General features: G+C 33.3%; 1 long non-coding RNA gene across 1 annotated transcript in view; it reads left to right on the top strand.

The window, feature by feature from the left end:
* LOC149130846 (uncharacterized) overlaps nt 1-947 on the top strand; it is a 75,184-nt gene extending 74,237 nt beyond the window's left edge. Inside the window, exon 2 of the long non-coding RNA XR_016238593.1 lies at nt 1-947. This exon is cut by the window's left edge and continues 172 nt beyond it. This is a non-coding gene — a long non-coding RNA (uncharacterized LOC149130846).
* The last annotated feature ends 6,553 nt before the right edge of the window (nt 948-7,500 follow it).

Here is a 7,500-nt window from a genome sequence, read left to right on the forward strand (position 1 = left end):
CTGTTCAATCCATTGTGCGTAATGCAAATGCTGTAAGGACATAATATAGATTACGAAACTGTGGCCTGCAAGAAGTGACTCAACAGACGCTCTGTCTGAGTCAGCGAGTCTTGGTTCACCGGGCAACTGATTGAATAGGATTTAGGCGACATTCAAACAGCTATGTGAAACTGCTGGAGACTGTGATCAAAGGCTGGCTGGAGAGGCTTGCTGTTGGAAGGCCACATATGAAGCAGCAGATTATGGTCCTTTGGCATAAATCCGGAATAAAACCAGGATTGGTTTACGGAGAATGAATGCGATTTCGCTAGTCACAATTTCCATCCGTCTACTTTCTCCGATAGTAATTCCATAGTTTACTGAATGTAGGGTTCCATTTAAGACGATACCTTCCGCGCTGCCTGCAAAATCAAGTCCAAGCTTCTGGTCTTAATCAAGGACGTTTTTGAAGATATTCACAGAGAAACTGGTGTCCAGAGGCATGTTGAGGCTGTCGTTGAACCTAAATGGGTCCATTTTGAGTAAACTGTCAATTACAAACCAAGTTTTAATTGATGTTATTTGCTTTCATTTCAAAATAATTAAATAATATTCGTTTTGGATGGATCTTGCGGTTTCTTTTCCTCTTATGCAAATTATTGAATATAGCCTGAACACTCCGCGCATATGTATATGCATATGTATATATTTATACACACAGACACAAACACACATATATGTATGTACGCTTAAAAATATCAATAATAATAAAGAGTATGGAGACTTGTACATCCACAAAAATTTAAATTATTGTTATATACAGCATATTATAATCTTTTCTACTATCGGCACAAGGCCTGACATTTTTGAGGAAGGGGAAACTCGATTACATCGACCCCAGTGTTCAACTGGTACTCAATCTTTCGACCACAGAACGATGAAAGGCAAATTGAACCTCGGAATTTGAACTCAGAACATAGCGGTAGCTACAGCATATAATAATGACCTAGAAGTGGTTTAACAGCGGCGAAGCCTCACTGTTGCAAATGCAACATTGCTATATTGTCGGTGCAGCTTCATCAGAGTCTGTCCATTTGATCATCCTGGAAGTGAAGTGATTGAAGTAGACTTCTGTTAGTTAGTGTTCCATGGGATGCGGGATCTTGTTATTTACAGGTATGTACTGCTGGCCTCAAATTCACCCTAGTCGCTCTCCGAAGTTATGGCTGGGTTTAAAATAGATTAAGGTCAAGATTATTTCTGTCTAAGACCCCTTGTTCGTTTGAATGGTTAGGGTTAATTTTTTGATTTCCAGTGTAGTGCTTGTATTGAGGGGATTCATATTTGTTTATATTCACTTCTTTTTGGGGCCGCTCATGTTTTGTGTTATACATTGAGAGAGGTATGTTTTTTTTAATCAAGAATGGTTATTATATATTTTTATGTTTTTGTTATGTTATTTAATTTGTTATATTAAACTCAAATGTTGCTGGGTCGTTGACTGTCTAGAATTATACCTATATCGTTTAAATGTCCTACCGTGTTTGTGTAAACATCTTACGGTTTGTTCGTGACTTGTATTAATTAATACGTATTTTGATATAAATATTTGGTAAAGTCCTTTTCCGGATAGGTCGCATCTATTTCCCCCCGACTCTATAAGGCTTAGAAATACTAATTTTTTTCCCAATCGATAGAATAGGAATTGTTTGTGCCTCTAATTGGCCAAATTGGTTTACTTGCACCTGTATCATTTGCTTTCTTCCTCTCTTTCGAACAATCCAAATGATTAACCTGTCTCTTTATGCAAAAAGGAAGCAGAAAGAAAAGAGAACTGGCCCTTATATTAAAGTATTCTCCTCCCTCCCAGTTATATTTGCATCTATAGACAAAGTTCTTAGGGTAACATCTTTAGTGCAACGGGCATATATTTTTTATAGTACAGTTGCATAGACCTCTTTGTCCGTTTCTATTATTTATTGTTATTGACTTCCCTAGAAAGCTCTTCTATTCTTTCCTTCTCTCGTCCAGTATCATATCTGAATTCTCAATGGATATTAGTTTGTTGCTGCTGTTGCTCGCGGCTCATAATTCTATTTCTATATCTATGGAAGAATTTATTAAGTTTGGTTCCTTTGACTGACGGATCTTCTGCTACTATTCCTCCTCCTCCAGTTTTTGCTACTATGGTTTCAGTGCCTATGTCCCTTCTGTTAGTTATTTCTTCTCTTTGATCCAGATTCGGATTACTCAGATTTCCTTGGAAGATGTATAGTTTCCTTGCATTATGTGCCGCAATTATTTGTGCAAGGTTCTGGATTTTTGAAAAGGCGAGACGTATATTGTTTATAAAATATTTTGTGGTAACTGTTATTTTGAGAAATGTGATATTCTATCGCTGTAAAGAACAGTCTAGAAATATTGGATATTATCTTTTTCGCGAAGTATTATTAGTGGCTTTAGCATTGGTAGGTATTGTCCGGTTTTTAGTGTTACTGTGTTCTATGTTTCTATGGGCCTGCTCCGGTGTGTGTGTGTGTGTGTGTGTGTGTGTGTGTCACTTACTCTTGTATCTTTCTGTTGCGCTCTGACTCTGTGTGACTTTCGTCGTCTTCCTCATTTCTAAAGTACGGTATACCAAGACTGTTGTTTTGGATATTTACTTTCGCATTTTTCGCTCGAATCCTTGCTAGATGATACAAAAAAGGGACAACAAAAACATCCAGACAGATGATACAGAAGAGGGATAAGAAAATACATGGACGGGTCATTCGAAGTTTTCTTTCCTCAGTCGAGTTCCAGATTATCTTTGCAATTTCGGCTGGTTAACATCGAGATTGCTCCAATCTGACCAGCCCCAAGGAAAAAAACTAAGCTAGCAGTATTAGATTCCTTGGAAGAAAGCAACGAATATATACGAGAACATGGACGGGAAAAAACGGAGAAATGGTACACAAATACAAATGCAAATAACAGGACATAACACCATTTGTCTTTCGACTAAAAACGAGGACATAAATGCAAAACTAGATGGAAAAAGTAATACTCGAATAAGAAAGGCAGAGTGATATGCCTTTGTTAAAGCTGCATCAATATCACAAAATGTGTTACTCAATGTTTCACGTTCCCGTCCGTCGGACAGTTGTGATGGAAACTGAATTCAGTTTTCATAAAAACCGTCTGACGAACGGGAACGTGAAACACCTAGTAACAGTTTTGTAATAATGTTGCAGCTTTAATAAACGTGTGTGTATATATATATATATATATATATATATATATATATATATATATATATGTGTGTGTGTGTGTGCATATACATTTCTATACATGATAATTAGAATATATATTTATGTTTATATACATCAACATATGATTGGCATTCTCAACGAAAGACAGAGATCAAGCATTACATTTCACTCCACTGACGACTCCATTAATGACTGGAAACAACAAACAGAAAACAGCACCGTTAATATCATTAATGATAATTATAACAAAAACAAAAACAACAGCCGATAACGGTGAAATTTTGTCTTTATTTACAGGTAATTTACATCGTTATACCCTCGGGTTTCGTGAGAAGCGAAAGACGTCACCGATAATCTCAACGATATAATTTGTTTTGATATTATTGGCCTTGACACAGCCAAGAGAAAAAACTATTTCAAACAAAAATCGTCTATTAGCGGGAAAAGTGGTGATAGCATTTTCATCCCGTCTTCATTAAATAAAGTAATTACTGAGAATGGTATCTGTTTGATAAGAAACAATAACGTTAAGAACGCTACAAGATACATGTTATTAGTAGGAAAAGGAAGACAGAGCAGATATAATGATATATATGAACGTTGGCGTCTGCTTCCCTCTCTATATACGTATTAGTTCGTAAATACGTATGGCTAGTTATCTATTTATATATATATATATATATATATATATATATATATATATATATATATATATATATATATATATATATATATATATATAAAATATATAGTTTTAGAGAAAATAACCAATTTTCAAGAACTCATCGATGAAAATCCACTATCACATATAGAAAAATTAATAATTAAAAGCACAATAAATGAGTATAATATAAAGTAAAGTAAATATCATAAGATAAATATAATATAATATATATATATATGCATATATGTATACATACCTGTATACGTGAATGAATGAATGTACAATCCTTTACATTAGCTTATTAGGCCCTAATTGCATAATGAATTTCTAGAAAATATATGTATATATATATATATATATATATATGTGTGTGTGTGTGTGTGTGTATCTATGTATATATGTATACAAACATATATAGATAGATAGATACATATATATATATATATATATATATATATATATATATATATATACACACACACGTATATATATATATATATATGCAAATAAATATGTTTTCAATATATATCTATATGTATATATATATGTGTTTGTATATATGTATACACATATATATATATATATATATATATATATGTATATATATATATATATATATAATTTACGGGGACTTCGACAATTCGGCTAGTTAGACATCGTCGGACTTAATACATAAATATATACATATATGCGTGCGTGAGGTTTATGTGAGCATGTATATGTTTGTGTGTGTTTGTATCTTTGTATATATATATATATACATACATACATAATGTTGTGTTGCGATGGGTAAATTATCCCGATTGTACATTTTTCATTTCGCGAAGGGGCATTGTTTGTTTTTAAATTTTGTCGGCGACACAATATGGCTGGGCCAGTTGGGCACCGTTTGTAAGAAAAAACAGTGCAATGACGCTATTCACTCTGACAGAAATTTCGAGATGACTGCTGTACTACTTGGTATTCGCTCCGATAGCTCCAATAAGAGCATTTTAGATTGTTTGGGTGTCAACTTGTGGACGGTACAGAGCCTAGAAATGGTACGAGCATAAACCAGAAAGAGTCACCGAGAACAAAGGACATAAGATATTGTTGGATGTTACAGTCCAATGTGACTTCCTAATACAAGCTCGGGGACCGGATATTCCTGTGGTATGTAAAGGGAATCAACATCATAGATATTGCAATATTTGGAGATGCACGAATAAGTGACAAAAAACTAGAAAAGATTGAAAAGTAGAGACTATTAAAAGACGACATTGCAAGAAAGTGGAGTACGAGGAGAGTGACTGTCATTCCAGTCGTTGTTAGGGTGACTCGGAACACTAACAACCAAGTTTGAGAAATATGTCAGAGAAATTGGAATTGACATGAGAGTAGAGCTAGCCCCAAATTACTGCTCTGCTTGGGACGGCTAGGACTTTGAAATTGGTACTTGGATGTTGAATATCTTCCATGATAATTAACAACCAGTTATCAAATCTAATAATGTACGGAAAGAGTTCCTGTGTGACGTCTTACAGCAAGATGCTGTCCGTTCTCAGAATCTACAAGAGAAACATATGATGGAGCGGTCTTTAAAAAACGTGTTCCCACTCATAAAAGTATATTTGTAAAGGAATTTGACTAATTAAATAATTATAAGGACCTGGAAATTGAAACACAAAAGATGTAGTATCTTAAAGCAAGAACTGTACCTGTTATTGTAGGTGTCCTAGATATGACTAAAAATCGGTGTCAGAAATATCTAGATAACATCCCAGGAGAACCATATCTCAGAGAAACACAAAAAGATTGTGCTGAAAAGTGCTTGCCACAACCTCAGATAAACCCTATCGATTTAAATGTCTGTGTTATTATATTACACAAAGTTATTTCTCTCCTGTCCCTGCCACTTCTCCTCTTCAAGCTTTCAGTCATACTATAATATCTCTTATACTTCACTCGCCCTAAGACTCAGGGTGTGTCTCGGCAAGTGATTATAACATGCAGATTAAAAGTAAATAACAACAACAACATCAATAATAAAAATAGTAACAATAGTAACTAATAACATCAACCACAACAACGATAGTAATAATAATAATAATAATAATAATAATAATAATATATTAAGAAAATTATCAAACGCTGTAAAGTTGAAATTACATGAAAAAGTAATTAAAGTTACTGCTAAGAGACTCAAGGAAAATATGTTCCAAAAATATAGTAATTACATTCTCCATAGCAATCCAGGAATTTGGTCATATTTTGGTTTTGAAAAATATAAAGTATTTACTTCTAAATACACAAATTCCTTCCAGGAATTGGAATAAGTCTGCGACAGAATAATTACTTGGCATTAATAGAGTATGGTAGAAAATGTAATTCTATCTTTTTGTAAACAGTTTGCTTGTTGCTTATGTTTTCGTAGCTGCTTATATATCTTAGGTTTGCCTTGATGAAACAAGTGTAAATTTAGTTCTTCCAATCAGTTAGTTGTTTAGCCCCAAGTACGTCCTGATAGAGGTGGTCGAAGATCAAATTACTTTCCACCTGTGATCATCTCCATCCACCACTGTACTGAGACGTGCATATAGAACTATATTAGACTTCATGATATACCATGTAGTTTACATACATCTTCTTTTCTTCTTCTTCTTCGTCTTCTCATCATCATCATCACCATTATTTTTATTATTCGGTCCTTGTGACCAATAAAGAAATAATAATAATAATAATAATAATAATAATGAAATAAGCATCGTCATCATCATCATCGCGATCAGCATCATCATCACCATCATTCATTTTTAATATTATTAATTATTTTTATTTGTTAGTATTAATGCTGTCTTTCTTTATCTCACATTATTGTTATTCATTATAAATACTATTTGTTATTTTTATTAGTTACTTATCACTAATGCTATTATTATTATTATTATTATTATTGTTGTTGTTATTATCTTTATTACTATTATTGTTATACATTTATTTTAACATTTTCTTCATATAATGTTACTATTATTTTTGTTGTGATCGTTATTATCAATATTATTACTATTTTTATTATTATTAGTAGTAGTATTAGTAGCAGTAGTATTAGTCGCTTTTGTATTATTTATTGATATTTTCATTTATCATCATATTGCAATTTTTTTTTTTTTTTTTTTTGGTTTTGTTTACCAGTATCAGACATGGAGAATGAGTCTCTTAGAAGCATTACACAGGAAATCCACAACACTGGAATTTACCATTTACGTTGAATATGTTTGAACGTAAAACGTCTATTGGAATAAACATCTAGCAGTATTTGATAAGCAAATACATTGAGAATGCCTCTGAGGAAATGGCAAAAAGATGGCATGATAATCTAGCACCGATTTTCTGTTACGTTGAAAGTACAAATAGAGAAAGGAAAGATAAGTGTTATGTACCCCGAATGCATGTAGCCAGTATAATTGAGCAGGGAGACTTCAAAGTTGGTAGGGATTTCTTTTAATATACATTGTGAGCAAAATATAAAGGGAAAAAGGAGGGGGAGAGAGAGAGAATGTGTGCGGGAGAATGTAAGGCAGAGAGAGAAACATGGGGAGAGAGAAGGTGGAGAGGGAAAAAGATGAA

Source organism: Octopus bimaculoides, chromosome 27, assembly GCF_046866305.1.
Source record: "Octopus bimaculoides isolate indiv1 chromosome 27, ASM4686630v1, whole genome shotgun sequence".
Classification (NCBI taxonomy): domain Eukaryota; kingdom Metazoa; phylum Mollusca; class Cephalopoda; order Octopoda; family Octopodidae; genus Octopus; species Octopus bimaculoides.